This window comes from Bos grunniens, chromosome 20 (assembly GCF_055505025.1).
Source record: "Bos grunniens cultivar Pamir isolate PY7600 chromosome 20, Bosgru_T2T1.0, whole genome shotgun sequence".
Taxonomy (NCBI): domain Eukaryota; kingdom Metazoa; phylum Chordata; class Mammalia; order Artiodactyla; family Bovidae; genus Bos; species Bos grunniens.
The window spans coordinates 67300724-67328510 of NC_141184.1; the positions used below are offsets into that span (position 1 = coordinate 67300724).

The 27787-nt window shown below is 52.7% G+C and overlaps 1 protein-coding gene and 1 long non-coding RNA gene across 2 annotated transcripts in view; both read right to left on the minus strand.

Moving 5' to 3' along the window:
* ERGIC1 (endoplasmic reticulum-golgi intermediate compartment 1) overlaps positions 1–27787 on the minus strand; it is a 113175-nt gene that overhangs the window by 82261 nt on the left and 3127 nt on the right. The window lies entirely within an intron of this gene.
* Positions 7320–9975, minus strand: LOC147350584 (uncharacterized). Its single transcript, XR_015148991.1, has 2 exons — positions 9330–9975; positions 7320–7726 (listed from the first exon to the last, which is right to left on the minus strand). It is a non-coding gene; the product is annotated as an uncharacterized LOC147350584 (long non-coding RNA).

Consider the following 27787-nt stretch of genomic DNA (forward strand, 5'->3'; position numbering starts at 1 on the left):
TCAACTTAGTGGGCTATGACCAGCATTTTAAAAAATATTACATGGGACTTCTCTGGTGGCCCAGTGGCTAAGACTCCACACTCCCAATGCAGGGGGCCTGGGTTCGATTCCTGGCCAGGGAACTAGACCCCACATGCCAAAACTAATAAGGATCTGGTGCAGCCAAATAAACAAATACAATTTTTAAAAAATGCTACAATATTTAAAAATTGGAGGGCTGGAGCCTTGAGCCTGGAGGGCTACAGTCCATACCATCGCAGAATTGGACAGGACTGAAGTGACTGAGCATGCACACAAAATAAAGTAAAAGGCATCCTTCTGCACTGCCTGTATAAAGGAATCACTCATGTTGTCCACTGGGCTGCGATACAGAATGCCTTTCTTTTTCTTGGCAATGCCTTGCAACATGTGGGATCTCAGTTCTCCAACCAGGGATTGAACCCTCGTCCCCTCGTCAGTCTTAACCACTGGAATGCCAGGGAAGTCCTTATAAACTGTATTTCTTACATAGGGTAGATGTCAAAAGTGATTAAGAGCCCTGTTCCACTGAACTCCACACAGCTCTGTGACACAGCAGGTACCACCTCAACGTGACAAAGCTTGGTTCTTGGAATCAAATAGGAACAATAATGTAATATGAGAATAATTCTAGTATCTCCAAGAAAGTCAGATGTTTGCTTTTTTTAAAGCCAACATGCTCTGACTCTGAGGGCAGATGAGGGACAGCTGGTCAGAGCAGGTAGCTTCAGACGTGAGCACTCATGCTCAGACCTGAATCCCTGGGGCTGGAAGAAAGAGGTCTCATGGCTGCACACCCTGACGGTGTGGCCAGCTCAGCCGGGTGTCTGCCCTTCAGGAAGAGCGAGGTGGCTCCAGGGGAGTGTCTGTAGTCCCGAGTGAGATGGTTTTAGGCGGAACCGAGACAGGGCAGCAAACCACCCGGTGAGGGAGCTCCCCGCACTCCGCTTCTCCACCAATCTCCTGAACGAGACTAGGAGAGAGTCTCACTTTGGGTCCGTGGATCTTTTTAACACCGCATAATCTCACTTTTTAATAAATCCAAGAGCAGGTTTCAGGCTTTGAACTTTCCACCAGCAATAGCCGAATTTTCTTTGAAATTCACGTCTTTGAATTTTATGGATACTTCGCATTCACAGCAGATGATGTTGGTCTTACCTTTTGTTTTTAACTCATCTGTTTAAATCTTTAAAGTAAGTCCACATAAATAAAATAGAAAGTTTATAACAGTATGGGTAGAGGTAGATATGGCAAAAGGTGTCAAAATGGCCCGGGAATGGTATAAATTTAATAAAACTGCTATAAACTTCTGAAATCTGTGGAGTCCTACCGTGGCTTTCTACAGCCTGACATCAATGGGCGTCACTAAAGGACACACCCTCTGCTGAGTAAGGGGTGACAGAGCTCAGGAGAGAAGAATCAGAGACCCTTAAGGAAGAGCAAAGTCAAGGCCAGCCAGCCAACCAGCTGTGGAGAACTCTTCATGGACCCAGGATTTTTTCAATAGAATGGTTTCTACCTCTGTGCCTTAGAACTCAGGTCACCATCACCAGGCCTTTCTGCAAATACACACTCATTTTGCACGGCAATAACGAAGTCTCTGGGCTTCCCGGGTGGCACAGAGGTAAAGAACCTGCCTGCCAGTGCAGGAGATGGGAGAGACACAAGTTTGATTCCTGGGTGGGGAAGATTCCCTGGAGTGGGAAATGGCAACCCACTCCAGCACTGTAGCCTGAAAAATCCCATGGACAGAGGAGCCTGGCGGGCTACAGTCCTTGGGGTTGCAAAGAGACAAACCACGACTGAGCACCTGAGCATGTAACAAAGTCTCCATTAGATTTGTCCTGCCATACTTCTTACTCTCCCCCTTTAACTAGAGTCACCCTTCTAAACTTTTTGAGATCTGAGTCTTAACAGAAGCACACAGACAGTAGGGAAAGTTCCCACACGGTCTTCAGCAGTGTCCCCTCGTGGTACATCGTACAGAACCAGAGAAAACCACAGAAGAGTTCTTGAAACCAGGAGATGAACCCTGGTACAATGCCATTAAGGAAAAGACAAACTTACCTGGGATTTTACCAGTTTTTCCCCTAATGTCCTTGTTTTTCTGTCAAGGACCCAATCCAGGATCCTCCCTAGTCTCCAGTCTCTGCTTGTCTGTCATGACTGTGACGCTTTTGAAGAGGGTTTGCCACTTACTCTGTAGAATCCCTGTCAAACCAGGACTGCCTGACGTCTTCCGGTGATCCAAGCCAGGCTGTGCATCTCGGGGACGAATCCCACAGGGCTGTCCCCTCCTGAGAGCTCCACACTGGGCACGTGAGGCTGTATGTCTCATCACTTGTGCTGCCAGCCTCGATCACTCGGCTAAGATGAGGTCTGCAGGATTCTCCCGGCCGTTGTCAGCCTCGATCACCCGGCTAAGATGAGGTCTGCAAGATTCTCCCGGCCGTTGTCAGCCTTGATCACTCGGCTAAGATGAGGTCTGCAAGATTCTCCCTTCCGTTGTCAGCCTCGATCACTCGGCTAAGATGAGGTCTGCAGGATTCTCCCGGCCATTACTACTTCCTACTTTGTAATTACTAAATATCTGGGGGGAGATACTCTGAGACTATAAAAGTATTTTGTCTCTACTTAAACTTTCACCCACTAATTTTAGCATCCATTAGCAGACTTTAACTGAAACAATTATTACTGTGGGGTTTTAATGGTGACTTTTAAATTCTGTCATTTCCAGATTTATTAATTGAAATTACCTGTGCCTTCCCTCTTTTCTTGTGGTCTTAAAATATATATATATTATATATATCTTGGCAGAAATTTACAAACTTTCCAGGAGGCAAAGCTGGCCTTGAGAGAAATCATCTCTTTCTACGTTTCCACTGGAAAACAGTCCACAACCCAGGCCTTCTTTCTTTCCATGGTTTCTCTTTCCTTCCTTCACCTGCTTCTGCCTCACCCTTCACCTCGATTTTCAGAGCTGGTGAGCACCAGGTTGGCCTGGTATTGTCAAAAAAAACCTAGCTATGCAGCATCCATGGAGTCTAAACTAGGATGGACATTCATTCACTCCTGGGTCATAGCACATGCTTTGTTTACCAATCCTGAGTACCTACTCTAAGCGCGAGGTCTGCATGAGGCACCTTAACCTAAACACACTCTAATCTTTACACCACCTTTATCAGAGCTGCAAGCGCCTTCCCATTTTACAGATGAGGAAACTGAGGCTCATTCGTCTAGCTAACAAACATTTAGTGTCCACAAGTGCCAGGTACCACTGATGGTGTTTGAGAAAGGAGAGTGAACAAGACAGGCAAGGCCCATGAACTGAGGAACTGGTGTTCTCGTGGACGGGATGGACAAAACAGAGACATGGCTGTTTTGAAGTGTGCTAAGTGTACACAGGAGCACACACGGTGACGTGGGGAGGATCATGGGGACACCGCAAGGCTGAGTGGTCAGGGCGGGACCTCTGAGGAGAGACCTGCAGGGAGAGGACGAGTCGGCCATGCCGAGACCAGGAAGGGCCTCCAAGTGGCAGGATAAGGGGGAAGCGTGGTCGAGCTGCTCACCCAGCATCAGTGCCCGCACGGCTGGGGCATGGGGAGCAGGGATGGTGCAGGATGAGCTCGACGGTGACGGGGGAGGGCGGGTCTCGCAGGCCCCGGCAGGCGGGGGAAGGTCTCTACTGTCCTCAGCAGTGGCTGTGCAGCGGCACACTGAGCGCCCAGAAGGGCGGACCCCATCTTACCCCGAGTGACCCCAGCGGTCAGCGACAGCACCAGGTTCCGGCTGAGGCTGGCCCGGCCTCCGTCTGCCCCGGCCAGGCCCTTCCTCCTCCACACAGGACCGGCCCAGGCCCTCAGGCAGGGCTCCAAACACTGTGGAACTCAGGGTCTGGCTCTGGAGTATGTTTTTGTGCTCAGTGAGACACACGGGTGCGGCCGACACCCTGGCTCCGTGCTCACTCAAGATCACTCTGGGTCTCTCGGTCTGGAAGGACCTGAGCCCTGGACGCACACGAGGCACCAGCTCCCACCCAAGCTGGTCTCGATTCTGCCACACGAGCCTCGGGGCAGTCTGCTTCTTTTGCAGTTCTGCAATTTGCACACTCTTGTTCCCATTTCTTTCTGTAACAAGTTCACAGTCATGCAGCTTGGCACAGTTAGGGCCCAGACTGGGGAGCCAGGAAGCCTGGGTTCAATCCCGCCTCTGCCACTAGCCAGGTGTCCCTGGGTAAGTTAGCTAGCTCCCGATGTATTTTAAGAATCAGGTGGGTTTCATTTTATTTGTTATTATTATGGTTTTATGACCTTGCTATGCAGCATGCAGGATCTTAGCACCCTGACCAAGGATAGAACCCATACCCTCTGCACTGAGAGCACGGACTCTTAACCACTAGACCACCAGGGAAGGCCTAGCTCCTGAAACGTACAGCGTTCATAATAACAGACCCTGTACCACTTCACAGCAACAGTCGTGATGAAATCAGTTAAGAGATGCAAGAAGGCCATGCAGGTGCCCTGAGACCGCTGTTCAGGGTTAGCTCTGCCCGTCACCAGCATGAAGGGCCAGGTAGGTCGGCCTGCCCCCCGTTCAGAGTACCAGCCCCACTGCCGCACACAGCAGGGGGACCCTGTCCTCGTCCTCACTCTGAGGACAGGGACGAGTCCGCTTCACCTGTCTCTCCCCTCCCTGGCATGCAGGGGCCTGGTCCTGAATAAACGCTGTTTGTTGAAAGAATGAATAAGTAATGAACAAACATGTAGGAGAATGGGGTGGGTAAATGTGCGTCAAAGGTAAGATTGAAAACTTGTAATTACTCAGGACAAACACTGTGAACAGCACCTCCGGCAGAGCTGGGGGAGGAAGACAAGGCCTGAGGCACAGCACTGCCGAAAGGCAGAAACACCGCGGGAACAGCCAACAAACAGTAAAGAACCCCAAAGGACTGGCTTTGGGGTAAGAGGAATCAGGCTCCCACGTCCAGGAACCACCACCTACTGGCTGTGCTGTGGTCTTGGCGAGGCCACCATGTCCAGCTGGGCAGGCTGTCCTGCCCAAGGACACCTGACCGAGGCAGGGCATGAGGGCTGGAGTCTCGCCCGCACTTGGTCAGAAGAGGTGTCAGGGCTGTATCAGGCTCCAGGGGCCCCACCCAAGGGGCTTTTAACATGACTCCCCCCAGAGGTGGCAGAGAGGCGGCCAGGAGCCCCTGGAAACCTGCCCCAGTGCTCCACACCTCCGTGCGCACCTGCAAAGTGGAGCCAAGGAGAGCTGCTGGGCCTCACCATGCGGGCAGGTGGCACCGTCACCTCTGCGACACTCGTTTATTTCCACGCGTTCTGTGCCCAGGGTCTAGAACAACGCCTGGCACACGGTAGACAATTAGTGTGTCTGCTGAACACACGAGTGAACAATTAGTGCATCTGCTGAACACACGAGTGAGTGACCGGGCTAAGGCACCACCTGACCCTTTCCCCACAGGTGGCCTGTATGTGAGTCAGGCCCTGATGGATGCAGGGGGCTCGACCATGAACCCTAGTACACTTGCCCACCCCTCAGTCGGGAAGAAAGGCAGAGAGGGCAAGGCTAATTGGGGGCTGGAATGCAGCCTTTTTCAGTCAGCTGGGAAAGGCGATAAGGAGGTGGCCATGGGAATCTGGGGACTGGGAGTGGGGAGGGACGGCCCATTCACACAGTGCAGGGAGGTTAAGATTCTGGCCCCGGCGGAATGCGGGCTGGGTGTGGGGCTGGGCCTGGGAGCAAAGTTCCTGAATGACTGGCTGGCCGGGTCAGGGCCCCAGTTCCCTCTTGGGAACCTGCACAGCCAAGAGCAGTGTTTCATCAAAACAGGAAAAATCATAGAGGAAAAATGCGCATGTAAGGGCACTGGTATTTACAGGGAACAGCCCTGCCTCAACCCAAGGCCTGAAAGATAAACTGGAGGTTGGGGGGGGTGGGGTGGGGCGGGGGGAGACACAGAGAGGGGATATGCATGGGAGCAGAGCCGTCCCTAATAAGGTCACCCGCTGTCCCCGGGCCTGAGGGAAGTGATGAACAGGGCCTGGGCTAGGTGGCATGAGCAGGCGATGTGAGACTCAAGAAGTCACAATCTCAGGGAGGTTCTCCTGGCGCCAGGACCTCCTGACCGGGAGCTGCCGTCCAAAGTGCTTCGGAAACAGACGTGCTCTCCCAGGTGTTACCTACAGGCAGGAAGTACGGACCTTGCCCCAAACCTGGCACGTAGGAGCCTCGGGATCCTGGGCAGATCCCTCACCAGCGCCCAACCCTCTTTGCTTTCTTTGGACAACAGGGCACTCCTCCCCTGGTCCACAGGGCACTCAGAAGGTCAGCTGAGAGTATGAACTTGGACCTGCTGGGCACACACTAGGTTTTCCCTGGGTTCCTCTGAGCTGCCTTGACACCACCAGCATCACCACCGTGACAGGCGGTGATTCGACAAAGGCTCCTGGGCCCCACCCCATGCTTCCGGGATACACAGTCCTGCCCTCTGTGACTTTCTTCTGTATCAACACAAGGACTCTGGTCGCGCCAAGGGCAAGTCGTGAGTGGCTCCTCTAGCGTGTGATGAAAGGCCGTAGCGCGTCACCACCCTCACCTGGACACTGAAGGAGACTCTGACGTGAGCCGTTCACAAAGACCTGCTTAGAAAGCTTCAAGGGGCAAAGACTTCTCTAGGATAAAGGTCACCCCCCCAGCTGTGCCCTGTGAGGCCCTAGCGGCCTGGCCCGGCTGAGCCCTCCCATCCGGGGTCTGCGGGGCTCTGCCCCGCGGCCACCTGCACCTGGACAATGTTCCCTCCCTGCAGGGCCCGGGCCCATGCTGACCCCTCCACCCGGGCCTCCCCGAGTGATCCCGAAGCATCTTTCAGAAAGCCACTCAAGCATCACTGCTGTGAGGTTTCCCCTGACCTCAGAAGAGCCCCTGTGTTCCTCCTGTCTCACAGCAGCTGATTAGTACAAATTTAATTGGATGCTTGATGTAATTGCTGAAAATGGAGGCTCCATGACAGGAGCAGCTATATCCCTCCCGTTCACCATTGCTCCCCACCCCCAGTGCCTAGCACAACCACCAGCATCCGTACGTGTACATAATGAGTGAGTGAATGGACGAATGACTGACTGAACAAACAGCCCAGGGTATGAAAAATGAAATGGGGAGGGAGGTTGGACTTCCGGCGCCCAGACAGAGGAGAGGCTTGAGTTTTCTGCTCTCTCTGGGCTGGGTAGAGTTAAAAAAAAAAAAAAAGAAAAATGAAATGGGAAGGAAAGCAAAGAGCAGATGGAGAGCCCCAGATTTTATTACCCCCAAAAGGAGCTATAAAGGGACAAGAAAGCAACATGAGCTGGGAACTCATGAGGGCTGCCTGGGGTCCTGGGGTTGAGGGGACCCCAAGAGGAGGGGGTTGGGTGCCAGGTGGCCATGATGGCGTGCTTGCTGACAATCCACACATTATTTCATTCTGCCTCACACAGTGCCTGGCGCTGGGCAGTAGTGAGGGTTACTAGCCTATTGTTACAGATGAGGAAACTGAGACCCACGGGGATGGAGGACGTGCCCGGGATCCCACAGCTGGGAGGAGGTGGAGTCAGGGCTGTGACTATTCATTGCCGCACACAAGGAAGAGTCCAGACACTAGTCCAGTTCTAGACTCAAGGGGGGAAGTCTCTTACACCAAGCATCCCTGCAAGAAAATGAAACAAATTTCTTAGTATCTCCCTGAAACTGCTGGAACAGACATGCGCATGGTTTTTAGCAGGAAAGGATGGTAAGAGGGGATGAACTGGACTCTCCAGGCCATCAACTGAAGAACCTACCCCAGCCAAGTTCAATGCCAAGCGTCTCATCTGCATCAATCCATTTAATCCTCAGAACAGCCCTTGGAAGCAGGCACTATCCTTAGGACCATTCTACAGATGAGGAAACTGAAGTTACAAGTTCCCGTTATTCCTAATTTGAGATGCTTAGCGCACTGCAGATATTCTCTTTAGTGTATTATTCTAGTGAAATTCAACGTACATCAATATGTTCCTCAAGCCCACGAGTGGCCTTGGGACCCCAATGCTGTGTTCCAAATGCTTTCTGATTCTCCATCTGTGAATTTCCTGCTCTGGGGTTTTCAGAGGCTCCAACCCTTGGCTCTAGTTCCCACAGTGGCCCACATGTCTTCAATGTGAGGCACTTTTGTATGTAGGGCTTCGGTCTCAGGTAAGCCTCCACAATCTGTTTTCAGTCTCCTTGAGGGTGTGAAGAAGGAGCATTCTTCCATCAGGAAGAACGGTCCCGCACTGTTTTGGGAAACATCCTAACACAAGCCGATGGCTCTCAGCTCCCCTCTGCCCATGCCCCAAGCAGCTTTTACATTCACTCGGTCCCTTTCTCCTTCCTAAGAACCATCCCTGCTCAAGAACCTGCCATGGCTCCCCAGTGCCCGATGCAGCAGACACAAGCCCCACGTCAGGTTCCTCTGGGTGGTCCACACTCCAGGCCCACCTCCCGCCCCGCTGCATCCCTTACCCTTTCCCACACTGCTGCCCCTGCTTCCAGTCTCATCAAGCCGCGGAGCCCCATGGCTCTGCATGGGGAGTGTTGCCCCCAGCCTGATGCTGACCTGACTCTTCTCTCGAGGGTCCCTCCTGCAGGAAGCCCCCACCCACCCATTCCCTGCCTGTGCACATCCTGCCTTTCATGTTCTCTCCTAGTCACATGCTGTTGCCGGTGTGGCACTGACTCCTCTCCAGCCCATATGAACTGACCTCACCTTTCTAAGGGGATTCTCGGCTCCTTGAAAGTGATGCTCAAGTTCACCCACCTGGACCTGGCATTCCAGCCTTGCCACAACTTCTCCAGCCTGGCTGCTACCCCAGCCTCATTCTCAACCCAGTTTCTCACAGAGAAGACACTGCCACCGCCTGGGGAACCTGGGGACAGGGGCTGGGGGTTCACGGATCAGGCACCTATTTGTTCTCTGGTCTCAAGTGCTATCCAGTTCCTGCCCGCAGGCCATGAACTAAGTCATCAATCCACTGTCCTTTCTGTAAATTGAAAAGGATATGACTTGCAATTTAATAAGTGACATTTGATTAGTTGCAGGTCAACATTTCCAAAACATCCAGTCCTTGTGGAAAATGTGAATCAAAGAGGCCTCTTGGCAGGAAGGTTGGACACCACAAGAGCCAGCGGCTGCTGGCCTGGCCCCCGCCGGCTGCACCCAGGCCCGAGTCCGCAGCAGAGACTTACAGGCTGCCCACGGCACAAACAGATGCCAGCTGCCCACTCAAACCTACCTGGCTGTGCTGAGGGTCAAGGGCACGCTCCTCATCACGCCCACGATGCATTCTCCGGTCAGTTCACCGCAGGCTGAGGGTTCACTCCTGCCCCTACCTCTGGACGGGCCTGGACCCCTCACCCGGGCATCTACCCAGCTCTGCTCTCCACAAGGCCTCAAGGTGGCATGAAGGGGAGGCTGCCCAGAGCCCTGCACCAAGTTAGATGAGAAGGTCCCCAAAGACCCCTGGACATTTTTGCTCAGATAACTCTTGATGGTTTAATTGTCCATCTTCCTTGTGGGAATGGAAGCTCCCTGAGAGTGGGCACCATGTCTATGGTGTTCAGCTCTGCACCCTAGAGCCAGGCACAGAACATGGCACACAGCAGGTGCTCAACAGGTAACTGTTACATGAACAAACGGCCAAATACGCAGGCAGGGTGCTGGCTGGACGGAGACCATCTCCGCAGACATGCTTTGGGGGAACTTATGGCTCAGTCAAGCCACCAGTGGAGAAGTGAGGGGGAACGCAGGAGGTCGTGTTCCCTGGACCCAGAGCAGGTGTGGCTGTGCTTCCTCTCCCACGCCCAGGGCCCTCCTGGAAATCAGCATCACCATCTCTGCCCGGAGGTGTTTCCCGGGATTCTGAGAAACACCACCCGGGCCGGGGGTCGGGGTGTGGTGCGGGGGACCATCCCAGCCCGCTGCTGTGGTCACCCAGGGCGGCCGCCGGCCACGCCCACCCCGCCCCCACGGGAGGCCCAAATCCAGCCTGTCCCTCAGCAGCTTCATCTCTACGGTGCGGCAGACATTCCTGGGTTTCGGCACCAAATACAGAACTAAATAAAGTGGGGCGGAGCCACCCTGACCCCAGCGTCCTGAGATTCCTACTTAAGGGAGAAGAGAAGACACGGCTGTAAGTAACGCACAGGTTATCTTTTTTCTTTCTTAAATCGCTTTTGCAAGAAATCGCATTTGGAATAATAGCAACAAATGAATACTCCCTGAATCCTAAGAATGTTACATGACTAACTGCCAAACAGGCTTAGACAGACCGCTTATGGGATTCTCACAACCACCCTGTGCGGTAAGTACCCCTTACTCTCCTCACCTCACACAGCGGGGGACACTGAGGAAGCCTGCAGAAGTCAATGATTTGGCTGACTGAGCAAACAGCAGGGCCAGAGCTCAAGCCCTGAGTGTGCTGGGGTTTCCCCTCCTCTCCTGATTATTACAATGTCCCAAAGAGGTTTCTTAAAAATACAGAGGCTGGGGCCCTGCTTCCCCATACCACACTCTCTCGGTGGAAATTTGCATTTGAACCAGCAACTGCCCCAGCTGACTGTGCAGACTGTAACTCCCTGGACCTCAACTTTCCCATCTGTGAAAGGGGTGGCCCCTTCCCCACAGAGCCACGGCGGATGATCAGGGCATGTGAGCTGGAGACAGCCACAAGGTACTGAGCACAAGGTCCCCCTGCAGAAGGCGCTCTGGGCCACCTGACCAGCCCTTCCACTTCTGGAGCCCTGGGGGCTAGAAAGGGTCTCTAAAGACCAGCACACACTGCTGTGGGGGCTGCAGCTGGACTGCTGTAGCTGCTTCCAGCTGGGGCAGGAGCAGACCCAGGAGCCGCTCACACGTCATGGGGCCTGCTGGGCCCAGGGCACATTCCTACTCATCGTGTCTTCCATGCAACACCTTCAGGCAACAAGAGCATGCGGCGAACCAGTTCAGCCTGTGGGAGGGCGGACACCACGTCTGCGCCCCACGTCTCCACGCCAGGAAGTGACACCGGCCGACAAACAGCTGGTCCTCCCTGGGGACCTGCACCCCTGGTCGAGCCCGTGTGCCCCCTCTCCTCCGGGCTATTACCACCAGCATGCTTAGGCAGATCCCAAAGTTGTAACCCCACTACCTGCAGGGGCAGAGTGCCAAGTGGTGGCCTGTATCAAGGTTCAAGCACAGAAATATCTGTGCCAACTAAATAATCGTCACAGCCACATGTGCTGGGCACTTTACACAGTGGGTGCTGCCATGCTGAGCGGTTTACCGAGTTACCTCACTGTAGTTCCACTGCCCCCCAGGACAAAGGTACCGTCACCAACCCTGCTGATGACGTGGGTAAGGTGCTGGCAAACCAGCTCTGCAAGGAGCGGGGCTGTGGCTCACTGCCAGAGAGACCGCAGTTCAATACACCTTTTTCAGTGTGCCCGTCACTATCCTAGGCCCTGGGGACCTAGGCAGAGCAAGCCACTGGCAGCCAGGTGGGAGACTCGGAGACCAAGCTCCCAGCCCTGGTCTCCACTGGCTCCTTCCAAAGGGAGACCTCCCTGACGGGGTTCCCTGTGTCCACGGTGGGCAGGAGGCCTACAGAAAGACCCTGTGAGGAGGTGGGCTGGGTTAGAGACACTGGCCAACAGGAGCCAAGCCCTGCCGGCTCAGCCACGACACGTGGCCCATGCCAGACTGCAACAGTGTCGTGGACGATTACACCATTTCTGAGTCTACTCCCTCCCTGGAGAGTGGCCCTAACAGAACCTTTAAGCATGGGGCTCAAAGTGGAGCCACGAGAAATACAACACTGCCACGTCCCAAACGATGACAATATACCCGATTCTGATTCTTTGGCAGTTCACTTTTGGCCAGTGAAGCCTGGAGCCCCATTCTTCTACAGGCACTGGAAATCCAGATGTTTATGTGAAATCTCCTTATCTGAAATGCTGGCATCTACCTTAAAAATTTTTTTAGATGGTTTTAGATGGGAGAACCAAATAATCATGTCTGTGATTGGGCAGAATTTGATGCCCAATGCTGCCAGTTTACAATCTCTGCTTTAGGATCAAGTGTGACAGAAGTTTCATAAATGGGGAAAGGGAGAAGAGGGTCCTGTCAGTGAATTAGGCCCCACAATGAGCCAGTAGCTGTGGGAGGCGCTCTCAACTCAGACTGGTGATCCTGTGAGGTCAGGGTGCACATCCCCAGAGAGCAGACTCAGAGAGGTGAAGTGAGCTGCCCAAGGACACACAGCGAGTGGCAGAAGCATCAGGATCGGGACCCAGGTGCACCAGTCTTCAAAGCCCAGCTGCCCTACGTCTGTCTAGCACCTCTCAACAGTGGTTCAAGAACAAGCTGAGTCCTGGGCAGCTGACTCTCCATGCTCCAGGGCGTGTGGGGCAGGCGGAAGTCCAAGCGGGGTGACGTCTGTGCAGCCCCACAGTGAGGGGCCTGACCCAGGAAGGGGCGGGTGGGGTGGGGCAGGGAGGAGGTGAGTGAGCCCTCTCATTCCTCCTTTGACTCAGGGTTAACTCAGCTCTGACAAACCACCTGGCTTTGAGAATGCCCTAGTTTCGAAGCTCAGCCACCCGAAGCCAAGTTGGGGAAAGTGGGCAGGCCTGAGAGGGGAACCAGCCTGGCCACCTGGCTTGCGGGGCTTGGGGGCAGGGCCCTCCACTCCAAAAGGAAGGGTTTGGCTCCACCCATCTCCCGGCCTTCCCCAGCTCCGGTGTTTAGAGTCTAATCAGCCTCCTGGAACCTGAACACCCATAAGTCTTCTCTGTAAAATGGGGAAATAAAAGCCCCCACTTTTGGTTTGTTGTGAGAACTGAATACAGTGATAGACTCACAGCACGTAGCACTGTGCCGGATGCCCAGGAAGTGCTCAGTAAATGTTTACCTCTATCACCATCCCTTCCAACCGTCCAGCAACTGTAGCCTCTCTCTGTCCTCCTTCCAGAAACATCTGCCTGCAGAGGACGGGTCAGGACTGGTTCTCTGCACTGGGAACAAAGAGGGGTCAAAACCCATGTGTCGTTATGCAGGAGCTGAGGACCTAACACTCACCAGGACGCAAACACTTCCTACGAAAAGTAGAAAAGGTACAGGATCCAAGTGCAGAAAAGCTGTATTCCCATAGCCCCTCTGAACCTCTGTTTCCACATCTGCAGAGAAAAACGATCATCCCCAGGCCCCACGCATCTTCTAAAGGCTTTCTAAACTCTGAAGCCCCACGTGACGCTCCTGTGATGATCATTATTAAGTTAGTTAAGACTTGTGGTACTCAGTCTCAGAAGTACACTTGAATAATAACAGGGACCCTTCCTCAGGTTCCCCAGCTTACCTTGAGAATCACTGAGGAAACTCTGAAAGATGCAGACCCCCAGACCTATATGGGCTGGACTTGAGCGTGGGGCCCGGACAGCACCCTGGTGAGTAAGAGAAACAGCCAGATCTAGAGAGGACAGAATTACTGGCCTGAAACTGAAAAGGGGCATTTAGGATGCCCACAATCAGGTGATCTAACAGAAAGTCTCGTTTTCTGGGGGCTGGAAAGTCTTGACATTAGGGACTGGCTGTTACTTGGCTAACTGTGTGGCTCTGGGCCAGGCCCTCAACCTCTCTGAGCCTCTGTTTTCTCAAAATGGGAAACAATTAGGCTGAGGCCCCTGGCTAGGGTGACTGTGGAATGTCAGGTGTCTGCTCCCTCCCAGCTTCCCCACCTCAGCTTCCAGAGGCTCACGGGTCATTTCAAGCAAGTGGAGCTAGCGGGGATGAGGGGACCCTGGGAGCCTCCAGTTAGGACGGGCAGCTGGCCACCCACTCCCAGTATGGGCGGCCCTGAGTAATGAGGGGTTTCCCAATTCCTCAGGACACCTTCATTTCCCGTTACCATTACCCACTATGGTAATGGTAACAGTAGAACATTTCCCATTACCACTGCTAGAGAAATAAATCCTTTCCGATGCGCTCAGACTCTTATAAGAAAACTGAAAACATTTTTCCAAACACAGAGATATGGCAACGACCGCCCCCAATTCCAGGGGACCTGGACCCCTCTGCCAGGTCTTGGGGAGTTTCATCTGTTTTGGGTTCTGAGCTGTGGGAGATGTGAAGTTCGTAGAGCAGGGCCCCACCTCCCACAGATTAAGGATCTGATTCCAGCTTACCTAGACCTTCTTTCATATAACAACCATCCTGAGCACCTGCTGTGTGCAGACCCCAGACTCAGTACCAGGATCCAGGGATGACAGAGAGGTTTGGTCCCTGCCCTCCGGAACTTAGACTCCACTAAGACAGACATATGTCAGGTGACAAATGGCACACAGATCACTGCAGTTTTGCTAGGTGAGCTGATGGACACGTCCAGGTGTGATCAAAGACACAGCCAGGGAAGGGACAGGGGTCAACACAAATTGGAGAGAGATCTTCTGGAGGAAGGGCACTGGGTGGCCAAGCTAATCCAGGGAGCTCCTCCTGCACAAGCTCGTTCTCACCCTGCCTCCTTTTCCTTCCCTCTCAGTCCCTGGCACAGTACTCAGTACTCACCATAATCCTTCCTTCTCAGTCCCTGCCACAGTACTCAGTACTCACCATAATCCTTCTTTCTCAGTCCCTGCCACAGTACTCAGTACTCACCATAATCCTTCCTTCTCAGTCCCCACCACGGTACTCAGTACTCACCATCATCCTTCCCTCTCAGTCCCCACCACGGTACTCAGTACTCACCATCATCCTTCCCTCTCAGTCCTCACCACAGTACTCAGTACTCACCATAATCTGTGCAATTATTTGTTCACCGTCACTCTGCTTACCCTTCCCACTACCTTGGAAATGCCATGCTGGTAAAGACGATGTCAGTCTTATTGTCCCTGGAATCCTCCTCAATCAACCTTTGAGTGAGTGCATGAATGGATGAATGAATGAACCCTGCTTCCCTGGGCTTCGATCTCCTCAGAGAGAGAGAGTAACAATACTTTTGGCCACGTTGCTGGGAGATCCAGCCTGTTTTCAATGGGTGGGCTTGGCGCTGGCCTAACAAGGGAGTGGGTGGGACAAAGGAGAGGGGAGTTAGGAGCAGGAGAGGAAGCTGAGCTCCTCTACCCCAAGAACAAACCACTCGGGGAGCATCCCCAAGTCAAGAGCGTAAAACAACTTCAGTAAGACGTGGCAGGGCACACAGGGAGCCCTCCCCTCAAGAGCAGGCAGGGAGGCAGTCCCCAAGGACAGCACCCACTGTTGCAGTCCCCACACAAATCTCGTGTCACTTCCTGTGCCAGTGAGCGAGTGACAAGTTCCCAAGCACGCCGAGGGGCATCTCCTGATTTCCCGACTCCCTGAAGCAGGCCTGGGAGATAGGCATACCTGTGCACACACAGTCACGTGTCCCAGGCAGGCAATGGTAAGCAGGGCAGGGAGGCGGGAGAGCATCAGGAAGACACGTAACCCCTGCCCAGCATGGTCACACCTATGGCAAGAAGCCTTCTCTGACCAAAGTCAGCAACCAGGGATAGAAGGCGGCCGTGAGTCCTGTGGGAGCCAGGGGTCATGCTCTGCTCCGGGCCTCAGTTTCCCCACTGGTTAAGTGACACCATTAGTTAATAGCTTGAGTCTCAGTGAAAACTATAAGGGGATGAGTGTTATGAGGTGAAAGGGTGATTTCATCCACCTCTCTCTGCACCAAGTTTTGGATCTGCCTGTGCACAAATTGTGGGCTTTCTGTCCCCCAAGCCAGCATTTCCCAAAGTGGGGCACCTAAGCCGCCCGAGTGACCCATGGTGATTTCAGGCCAGGCAGGGCCCTGGTGGTTAAATGGCATCCGACTTCACAGTGAGAAGGCCAGGCCCTGTCCAACTCCCTTGAGGGCACTGAGAACATCAAAGAGAACATCTTGAAGCAGAGCTATCTGGCCGTCACCTGCTTGTTTCTCTAGCACTTGCTAACATCCCCTTTTAAACAGACCCAGCCACTGTAGCAGGCACCAGCTGGATAGAAAGGAATAAACTTGCAATTATTTATTTGTATCTGCTTGCCGTAGGAGATACCTTTGTCCATTTTCAAAGATGTTATAAAGTTACCTTTAATAAGTAAACGTGTTACAGGAAAAAACCCAGTGTTGACATGCTAAGTCGCTTCAGTCATATCCAATTCTTTGCGACCCTAAGGACCACAGCCCATCAGTTTCTCTGTCCATGAGATTCTCCAGGCAAGAATACTGGAGTGGGTTGCCATACCCTCCTCCAGGGGATCTTCCCAACCCACGGACTGAACCCACATCTTTTATGTCTCCTGATTTGTCAGGGGGGTTCTTTACATTAGCACCACCTGGGAAGCTGAGTACTTTCAATAAAAGTTGCTGCTGCTGCTGCTGCTGCTGCTAAGTCACTTCAGTCATGTCCGACTCTGTGTGACCCCAGAGACGGCAGCCCACCAGGCTCCCCCATCCCTGGGATTCTCCAGGCAAGAACACTGGAGTGGGTTGCCATTTCCTTCTTCAATGCATGAAAGTGAAAAGTGAAAGTGAAGTTGCTCAGTCGTGTCCGACTCCTCACGACCCCATAGACTGCAGCCTACCAGGCTCCTCCGTCCATGGGATTTTCCAGGCAAAAGTACCGGAGTGGGGTGCCATTGCCTTCTCCGTCAATAAAAGTTACTGAATATATAACATATGCTGTTTAGGAACACACCCCCACAGTAGGGAAATGGTCCCAGGATGGTGGGAGATTGAAAATGCTGACTGAGTTCCTACCTCTGCTAGTGACATATGTGTCAAGGACCGTCCTTTTTCCCTTCTTTTGGGACCCACAGCCCAATCGGATCTCCTGACCCCTTCTGGAGCTGGGTGAGACCAGGGCCCCAGGTCAAGGCAGAAGTGACAGCCACACCCAGACCTGCCGTGAGGCCCCCACTGCCTCCCTCTCTCCCCACTGCCAGGCTGCAGAGGGCATCCAGCACACTCTTGAGAAAGACCCACAGGATGGTAGACACCTGAGGCTCTGGGCGCCGCGTGGGGCAGAGGCCCTGCCGCCTCGGGACTTCTCAAGAGAGATGAACGTCTGGTGCATTAAATCACTGAGGTTTTCAGTCTGCTTATGAGAATTACCTGACTGAGGCTAATACAAAGGGGGCATCTCTAGTCCAGTTTCCTGCCAACCTGGAATCTTCTATACCAGCCTGACATCACTGAGCAGCTAACAGATGCCAGGCACAGTCCCGAGGGTTTCACTGAGATGAGCTCAGTTAGTCCTCATGTCAGGACGAGGAGCCAGGCACTACCGAGTAGCGGGCTTATTATGTCTCAATGAGGTAATGGAGACCCAGAGGGCTTCTTGCCCAAAGTCACACGTTTGGGAAGCCATGAAGCTGAGACCTGAATCCAGGGCTGTCAGAGTCACAATGCCTCGTAGCCCCTGCTAAGCACATCCCCCAGGGACTGCCACGCCCTGACTATGTGTCAGTCCCCGGGCAGGGTCCTGCAGGAGATGGCATGAGTGGCACTGCCATGGCCTGGAGCCCCGCAAGCAGGCGGGAAAGGAGAAGGGAGGCGGCTGGCCCTGAGATGGACGGACACAGGATGGCGCAGTCAGGGAGGGCTGCAGCGAGCATGGCGCGTCACCCCCCAAAGAACAGGGGGTCTCTCGGAGGACGTGGTGCTCGAGGCCGCCCAGGAGGGTGGGTGAGAGTTCAGCCCGCAGAGATGAGTGGGGAGATGTGCCTCATCTAAGCCAACCTCCTGGAGCCACAGGGCTTGGCTGGGGCCAGGTCCACCACTCTGTCTACGGAGGGGCCTGAAAGACTGAGGACGAGCGACGAGTCTTTCAAGCGCCTCCCTGAGCTGGACGAAACACGCCTAGTCCTTTCAAAGTTCCTCTTACGGCTCCTCCAGGCCTCGCTACCGGCTCTTCTTTCAAAGGGTATGAGGTGTAACGGAAAGAACTGAAGCGGGCATGGTGAGACACCTCCGACCCACTCAGAAGTGACACAGGTGTCTGCTTCAGCACGTCCTGCACCAGCGGAGCGGGAAGAGGCTCTGCTGACAGCATGTGAAACTCCTCGAGGATCCCAGAACCTGGTGCTCTGCTTCCCCGCAGGAGGGCCACTTGAGAGTGAAGGGGGGAAAGACTGCTGATCAATAAGGAGTGTCACGGGGGCAGCCTGGCAAACACCGTCGGATCCGGCTGAAGGTCAATGCTAATGTGACGCCACGCAGGTATCAGGTAACCCTGACAGGATGTGCTAAGAAAGGCACTCCACCCTCCACCCAGCCTAACCCTGAGAAAACGTCAGACAAACCCAGGGTGGCGTACATTCTGCAGGACACCTGGACAGGGTTCTTCAAGCCTGCCAAGGTCACGAAGAACAAGAAAGACCAAGGGAACTGTCCCCAGGCAGCGCTGGGGGAGACGTGATCACTGAATGCATTACGTCCTGGAGCAATAAATGGGCACTAGTGAAACAGGTGTTTTTAAGTTTTATCTTGTGTTGAAACTTTGTTTCCTTCAGGTTGGGGTGCACTGGTTACCCCACCTGGCTGTGAAAGCTATGGTCTGTGGGCTGGCAATGTACGATCTTTTAAAACGTTTCTTTCCTGCCCAGTCTCCCCTTTCTGGTGAGGCTCCAGAAAGGTCTGCTACGTGTGTGCCTTCTCCTTCGGTGTGGTCTCTTGGGGAGTCAGTTGGGAGAAAGGAAAACCAATAGTATAACTATTTGGATACTGAAAATTGATTATCTTTTTGAAATAAAAAGCCTGTCTCCACCCACACCCCCCCCCCAAAAAAAAGGATATTAGCGGAAAAGAGGCAAAATCCAAATAAAGTCTGGAGTTTAATAATAATACACCCGTGTCAGTTTCCTACTTGGGACAGATGTGTGAACCACGGGGAACACTGGCGGGGCTCTGTACCACCTATACAACCCTCCTGTCACTCTAAACTATTCTAAAATTTAAAAGTGTCTTTAATTAAAAAAAGAGAGAGAAGCGACACTCCGATCTCCAGGGGACCTTCCCAACCCAGGGATCGGACCCAGGTCTCCTGCACTGCAGACAGATTCTTTACTGTCTGGGCCCCCAGAGAAGCCCGACAAAACATATGTCCAATGAGGCTGGGGGGCAGGAGTTGTCTGGCTGGCTCAGCGCTGTATCCCCAGCTTTGAGCACAGTGTCTGGCACACAGCAGGCACCCAAAAAATATGTTCAACAGACAATGTCTCCACCACCGCAGCCCAGGGCTGGCCTGCTGACTGGGGCTCCAGAGGCCACCAGAGCCAGGGCGGGCTGGGCAGCCCCACCCGGGTTGCAGCTGGTCCCCTGCCTAGGTGTACACATTTGAATACTGGCAACGGCCTCTGAGGCCCGGCCTCCACTCCCCCAACACAGCTTCCATGGCAGCAAACTGCAAACACAACCGAGCAGACAGCAGCTGGCATCGGGAGCACCCACGGAGCAGCCCCTACACCAAGGTGATAACACTCCCCTCTGGGGCTTACAAGTTGGGTAAGAAAACCAGCTCTGGCATCACAGACGAGTGCTCCACTTGCCCGTGGTCTGTGCGACTTTGGCCAAGCCTCATCTCCTCTGCCCAGCATGCTCATCAGGCAAGTGGGAATGACCCTGGGTTCCCACCTGACCTGAGGGTGACCTGAACCAAGAAAGGCCTCCAGCCTGGCACTGGATAAGCAGGGACCATCGTGGGCCCTGTGGGCACAGCACAGCGCTGGAAGGTACCTGAGAGAGACACCCTGGGGGCTGAAGGTATTCAGGGATTTGGAGAAGGGAGTGCCACTCCGACTGACGTTTGGCCAGCCCCAGACTGCTGAGGAGGAAAGGCAGGTCTGGTGGCAGAGCTGGCCGTGCACCCCCAGCACCATCCACAGGAGGAAAGCCCCAGGCCAGGAATCGTGCCCTGAGATGCCTCTGCCCAAATCTGGGGGCCCCTTACTCCTCTGCTTCCGGCTCCAAGTCCAGACCCACCAGACCCCCTCCTGAGTCCAGGGCTCCACCCCAAGTCCTGTCCACCGGGCGAGCATGTGTTGGCTCCCTGGTACGTGTGGCACACAGCCCACCCGCCACCAGCCACAGGCCGTCGTCAGCCCTCAGAAGGCTTTGGTTTGGCCCAGCATAACGTTCAACAAAAATAAAATTGAAAGCAGTTACTAATCATTTTCACGCAATTTATGAGATTTTCATCATTTCCTGAAAAACAGGGTGATCTGCAGGGCAACAAGCCACAGGGAGCTGCCCCTTCCCAACAGAGCGTCACTCTCTGACAGACTCCAGCCCCTGCACCCAGCTGCCCTCCCACCCCGTGTCTCTGACGGGCTCCAGCCCCTGCTTCCAACTGCACCCCCCACCCCAAGGTACCTTCTGGGATCCTGGGGGCATCTGCGTGTGTGACCCTGTGACCGCTTTGTCTCCCGCTAGAGGTTACTGCCTCGGTGTCCGGAGTCACCATGTGGGTGCCACTTAGAGAAGGGAGCCCACCTCCCGGCTGAATCACCCCAGGTGTCCTCACCAGGGCACATTTCTGCCCTGCACACCCCAGGAGTCCTGGCCTTACCATGTCTGCCCATCAGGTGCCCCTCTGAGCAGATCCACCAGGGCCGAGCGTGGGGCACAGCACAGAGCGGCCAGACAAGGCCAGGATGAGAGAAACAAACCCTGTTTTCTAAGCATACTTGTCCCGCAATCCACACGGTTTATCCCATCCTCACAGAAGTCCTGCCGGGAAAGTGTGAGCACCCCAACACGCACATGAGGAAAAGGGAGGCTCAGAGTCAGGCGTCTTGTTCAGGGTCTGGAGCCCAGTGCACACGGGGAAAGGCTTTGTATCCAGGGCAATCTGCCAAATGGGCTGAGCGTGAGGGTCTGTTCCCAAGGGAGGCACTCCGAAGGCAGCCCTGGAGGGACTCGCAGGGAAGAAAGCCACTCCTAAGGGGGCCCACAACCTAGCCCTTGCCCCTGAAGACACCTGCTCCACGTCATACAGGTGCGCTCGGGCCAGCAAAACACCCAAACAAGGCAAGCGTCACCAGGTCCTTCCAAAGTGGGGAAGGGGTATTTTAGTTCAATTCTGCTGTCATAGTGGCTCCTGGTGTGAAAGCAAGAGAGAAAAGGACGGTGCAAACCTGCTGGGGAGTCATAAAAATCAACACTGTCTGGGTGCCAGCAAGGCAGGGAGCGCATGGCAAAGCACCTGGCTCTTGACTCAGACCCCAAGTTCAAGTCCTAGTCCCACACTTCCTCAGCTGTGCACCCGGGTCACTTCCCAGCTCTGAACCTAGGCTTCCTGTTTCCAAACTACATTAATAAAGGAAACAATCAGCAGAGTGAAAGGGCACCTTTTTCACTGGGAGAAAATACTTGTGAACTATGTATCTGAAAAGTGGTTAATATCCAAAATACATAAGAAATTCCTTCAACTCCACAGCAAATTACACACACACAAAACACACAACAACCCCACAACCAAACAACCTAATTAAAACTGGGCAGAGGACCTGAATAGACACTTCTCCACGTAAGACACACAAATGGCCAACAGGTATACGGAAAGATCCTCAACATCACTAACAATTCAGTTTCAGTTCAATTCACTCGCTCAGTCGTGTCCGACTCTTTGCGACCCCATGAATTGCAGCACGCCAGGCCTCCCTGTTCATCACCAACTCCCAGAGTTCACCCAAACTCATGTCCATCGAGTCGGTGATGCCATCCAGCCATCTCATCCTCTGCCCCCAAATCCCTTCTCCTCCTGCCCCCAAATCCCTCCCAGCATCAGTCTTTTCCAATGAGTCAACTCTTCACATGAGGTGGCTAAAGTACTGGAGTTTCAGCTTTAGCATCATTCCTTCCAAAGAACACCCAGGACTGATCTCCTTTAGAATGGACTAGTTGGATCTCCTTGCAGTCCAAGGGACTCTCAGGAGTCTTCTCCAACACCACAGTTCAAAAGCATCAATTCTTTGGCACTCAGCTTTCTTCACAGTCCAACTCTCACATCCATACATGACCACTGGAAAAACCATAGCCTTGACTAGACCGACCTTTGTTGGCAAAGTAATGTCTCTGCTTTTTAACTTCACTAACAATTAGGGAAGCGCAAATCAAAACCACAGTGAGATACCACCTCACACTTTGTCAGGATGGCCATCCCCCAAATAAATAAAAGATAACCAGTGTTGGGGACAATGTGGAGAAACTGGAATTCTTGTATATTGTTGGTGGAAATGTCAATCAGAGAAGCCACTACGGAAAACAGTAAGAAGGGTCCTCAAAAAATTAAAAATAGAAATACCAAACCAGTAATCAGGGTATTTATCCAAAATAACTGAAATCAGGGTCTTAAAGAGGTATATACAGCCCACCGCAGCATTATTCATAACAGCCGAAATGTGGAAATAACCCGCGTGTCCATGGCCAGATGAGTGGATAAGGAGAATGTGGTGTATACCGCAATGCGGTGTTACTCAGACTTTAAAAGGAAAAACTCTGCCATGTGTGACAACATGGATGAACGTAGTGAACGCTGCGTTAGGTAAAATAAGCCAGTCACAGAAACTGTGTTAGTTGCTCAGTTGTGTCCAATTCTTTGCAACCCCATGGACTGTAGCCTGCCAGGCTGTTCTATCCATGGGATTCTCCAGGCAAGAATACTGGAGTGGGTTGCCATGCCCTCCTCCAAGAGATCTTCCCAACCCGAGGATCGAACCCAGGTCTCCCGCATTGCAGGCAGATTCTTTACTGTCTGAGCCACCAGCGAAGTGGTTAGTCATAGTCACAGAAGACCAAATTACTATGTCTGCTTATAGGAAGCATCTAAAATAGTTAAACCTACAGCAGAGAGTAGAACAGTGGTTGCCAAGGGCTGGAGGAGGAGAAGGAAATGGGAATTTGCTATTCAACAGGTATAAAGTTTCAGTTACGCAAGACAAATAATAAGTTCCAGAGATCTGCTCTACCACACTGCGCCCGTCATTAACAATACTGGATGGGGCACTTAAAAAGCTGTTAATAGGGCAGATCTCATTTTAAAGTGTTCTGACCACAATTTTTAAAAATTTAATTAATAAAGTGATAGAATTAGAGTTTCTTGGGGGGATGAAACTGTTCTATATCCAGATTGTGGGGCGGTCACATGACATGAAGTCCACAGAAGAGTACACCCAAAAAAGGCCACTTTTACTGCATGTTAATTAAAAAGATAAACCACAGAAAAATAAGTGACTATAATCGTATCTATCTCGTGTGACCAGTGTGATTTTCCAGTTCAATAACAGGCCCAGCACAGAGCACACACATCGGCAGCTGAGGAACTGTCAGGAACTGTCAGGCACCTCTGATAAGATGCGGACTGCCCCCTTTCCCCCTGAGAAATGCAAGCCGCAGACCAAAATTCAAGAGAAAAGTATTGCCAACACCCGATGTTCAGGGACCTGCGACTAAAGTTTGGTAACAGCCAGGCCACTCATCTCAAATAGGGTTTCCACCTTCTGGATAAACAGAACACTCAGTCCATTTCGAACGGATCTTGCTTCCTATCCAGCTGTGCTGCCCGGAAGGTTCCAAGAGGCAGCGTTCAAGGAAAGGATTATGCTTTCAGGTGTCTGAGCTGAGCTGGTCCCCTGGGGCCCCTTTGAAGTACCATCTGTGTGACCCAGCATCTCCGGGGGTCAGTTTCCCTGGATGTAAAATAGGAATAATGTCCAGAGAGTGGAGAGATTTGTAAAGCACCTTCCATATTCCCCTAGCTCTTGGTAGCACAGGGAACCCTGAGTCCCCCCTGCCTCTCTTAAAAATGAACTCATAGAAGCGTTGGCAGGCTTTTCTCCCTGGCTGGTACTTTTCCCGCACACTGTTGTTGTTTAATCGCTAAGTCGTGTCTGACTCTTTTTAGACCCCATGGACTGCAGCCTGCCAGGCTCCTCTGTCCATGGGATTTCCCAGGCAAGAATACTGGAGGGGGTTGCCATTTCCTTCTCCAGGAGATCCTCCCAACCCAGGGATAGAACCTGGGTCTCCTGCGTTGGCAGGTGGATTCTTCTTTCCCACTGAGCCACCAGGGAAGCCCTATTTTTCCTGCACAGACCAATGTAATTAAGTTAACAGACCTGAATGTTAAAGTTGACAACAATTAGGCTAATTACCACTTCCTTAAAGGATCAATTAGAGCTGTGTTTCCCAAACAATATTTTGAGAAATGGTAGTGGCCGCCCTATGAACCACATGGTGGCTTACAGAGTACATATGGCAAAAGCTGGACTGAATCAAGTGACTCGGGTTCCTTTTGTGCAGGACTTCTCAGTCTTTAGTAAGCTATGCGCATGCTACGGATCTCCCAGGAGGGAACCCATTATGGAGCAGCACAGACCAGGAGATGCTGAGCTAGTCAACCTTACGTACATCCAAAGCCCCTGGGAACCCTGGTAGACTACAGATGCAGATTCAGGGTGGGCCCTGTGACGCTGCCTTTCCAGCAAGCAAGCTCCCAGGTGATGCTGAAGTTGTTAGTGTGGGACCACAGTGTGAAAAGTAAGGATATCAATGGTAAGGTAACGCCCCAACCCTCACCACCACTGACCTACCATATTGACAGCTTTACTAGTGAAGAACCAACCCAGGGGAGGGAATGGGCTTTACTAGTGAAGAACCAACCCAGAAGGGGGAATGAGCAGGGCTGACCAGTGGGACCAGACTCCGCCCCCCAACCTCCCCTGCAGGGACCCACTCCAGCATCTGGCCTTCCCTGTGCTCTCAGCCTACTAAAGATGGTTCTCCTGATACAGAGGAATCTCCTCAGTCTGAGCTGTGCACTGGGATCACACAGGGGCCTTTATAAAATACTGATGCCTCAGCCTCCCACCCTTAGGTCCTGAGTACTGCGTCTGGAGAGCCACCTGAGTTTGGGGATTTTTAAAACTCCTCCAGTGAGTCTTAACATTCCGCCAGAGCTGAGGGTTACTGATACAAGGGGAGTGTGTATGGGTAAGTTTCAACCCAAACACCCTTCTCACATCCTGCTTGCCTCTCCACTACCGCCCAGGAGCAGTTCCAAAATTTAAAAAATGAACAGATTACCAGATGGGAAACAGAACTTAATGAATCCACAGCTGGCTAAAGATACTACAGTATCGAGGTCAGGAATCCAAACTGCCTCGGGAGGAGAGATTTTCCATCTCCTTCCATGTCTGGATGAGCACATAAACGTATGCCCTACACTCTAGAGCCCCAGGGGCTGGAGCAGGAAAACCTAGACCCTCCAGAGTGAGAGGCTCTAAGTCAAGGATCCTCAACCCCTGGGCCACAGACCAACACTGGTCCGTGGCCTGTTAGGAAACGGGCCCACACAGCAGAAGGTGAGCAGCGGGCGAGCTTCATCTGTATTTACAGCAGCTCCCCATCACTCGCCTTACCTCCTGAGCTCCAACTCCCGTCAGATCAGAGGCAGTATTAGATTCCCATAGGAGCGTGAACCCCAAACGTAATGCGCTTGAATCATCTTGAAACCATTCTTCCCCACCTCCCTGCCCGTCCGAGGAAAAACAGTCTTCCATGAAACCAGTCTCCAGTGCTGAAAAGGGTGGGGACCACTGCTCTAAATTACCGTGAGATCATAGTAGGGGGTCGGGGGGTCTTTAAAGACAATTTTAGAATCAGGTGTCAGACCACATGAGGCTAGTTTAAAAAAACAAGGGTTGGTGACTTTCTTAATGAGCACTTCTGGGAAAGGGTCAGAGATGAGAAAACCAATGAGTCCAACCAGAGAGGGATTCGGTTCTCTCTGAACTTGGTGAGTAGGAGGGGAAAGCTTTAGAGATGAGCCCACAGGATACAAGCGGGGCTCTGGGGCAGAGAGCAGCATTCCAACCCCCAGGACATGATCCATCATGTCCCTTACCTCCGCTGCACCTCAACTGGCTCGTCTGTAAACTGGGATAACAACAGTGTCTGCCTTGCAGGGTTACTGAGGGATTAAATGAGCACAGGAAGGATTCTTACAAGAGTCAGGCACTAGTAAGTGCTCAATAAACACAAAATACTGGCTTGATTTTCACCTAAAATGTTCCTCTGGTCTGATCTTTATTTCCCTTTTGCCCTCATTTTTAAATCTATTTATATTTTTTTACACTTGTTGTAAAGTATGTGTTTCCATCAGCTTACCCAAGTTCTTTCTGGGACGAAGCAGGGCAGAAATGCAGGCACTCAGGTAAGCTGCTATCTGCCGAGTGCTGACTGTGTGCTCAGAGCCCTCAGAGTGCTGACACTGGTGTAGGGAGTGAGGGGAGCTGCAGGGACCTCCTGGGGCAAGGCTACACGGGGAGCTAAGGAAATTGTCCTTGATCAGAGCCACAGGCCCCACTCAACGGGCTGAAACCCGAATGTGAAAAAAAATCATGTCAACTTCAGAAAGTTCCCCTGGGGCTCTGAGGAGATCTACGGCCTCTTGGAGATGCCCGACCACTCGGAAGGCGAGACTGAGAGGCGATGGAGGCTGAACCAAGATGCCAACAGCAGAGCTGGCATCACCGGCTTGAGAACCGTGTGGTCACACAGGGCCCCACGCTCGGAGGGCTGCGTTCAGACCTGGCTTAACATTCTGCTGTCACTGTCCCGACAACCTTTTCCAACAAGGGGTTCTGCATTTTCATTTTGCACTGGGCCCCACAAACTATGTAGCTGACCATACCCTACAGAGACAGCACATTTGCCCCTGCATCGACCCTACCGGGGAAGGCAACAAAGGTTGCCATCTCCTGAAAATGAAGACACTGAGGCTCAGAGAAGGTTAAGTTAACTCTTCCAGGGCTCGATGGTCAGTGACAGGGGAGCATCATACCCCACGTCTTCGGGTTTCAACTCAGGGGCTGCCGCTGTGGGGGAGCTGGCCACCTCTGCATGCCTGAGCGTCCTGCTTAGGCTCCTCTGGGCCTGGGCAACGGGAACTGCACCCCTGCCCCCACCTCGGGCCAAGGCAGAGACAGCAGGTGTTCTGGCCCCTGCAAGCCGGAACTGGGTCCCGGCAGGGCCAACACCCACGGAACTGGGTCACCAGGCCAGTTCCACCACTTCAAGGTCCAGCGACTAACGAAACAAAGCCCTGGGAGCAAGGCAAACACAAGTCACCTTTGAAAGCCGGGGGGCCCTCCTCTGTGGTCTGCCTACTCCCCTACCCCTGAGTACAACTTAGAAAAGCACATGTTCAAGGAAGAAAGGGGGGAAATGAACGACCCAGATCTGAAAAGGTACCCAGTAAAGGAAGAAATGGCATTATCAAATTATAATTGGCTTCCCTGACAGACTCTGAGAGACACGTCCTCAGGGCAAGGGTGGCCCTGGCAATTTTTTCTAGGCACTGGAGTTACAACAATGAAGGAAACAGATAAAAGTCTTTGCCTGAGGCAGCTCATGTTTTCATGGGAGGCAGAAAGAAAATAAGCACAAAACAATGAAGTGAATTACATAGTGTTAGGCAACAGGTGCTTTGATGAAGTAATACCAATAACGAAAAGAGTGATCAAAATTTCCTGGGTGCTTACTCTGCATCTAAATGCTTTGCACACAGTGGCTCAGTTAATCTTCTCAACAATGGGTACTGTTTTCATCCCCATTTCACAGACAGGAAAGCACACAGGAGGTGAGGTCCCACAGGCGCTAAGAAAGCAAGGAGTGCTAATAAGAAAGGGCAGGAGATTCCTTTCTCCCCCTTC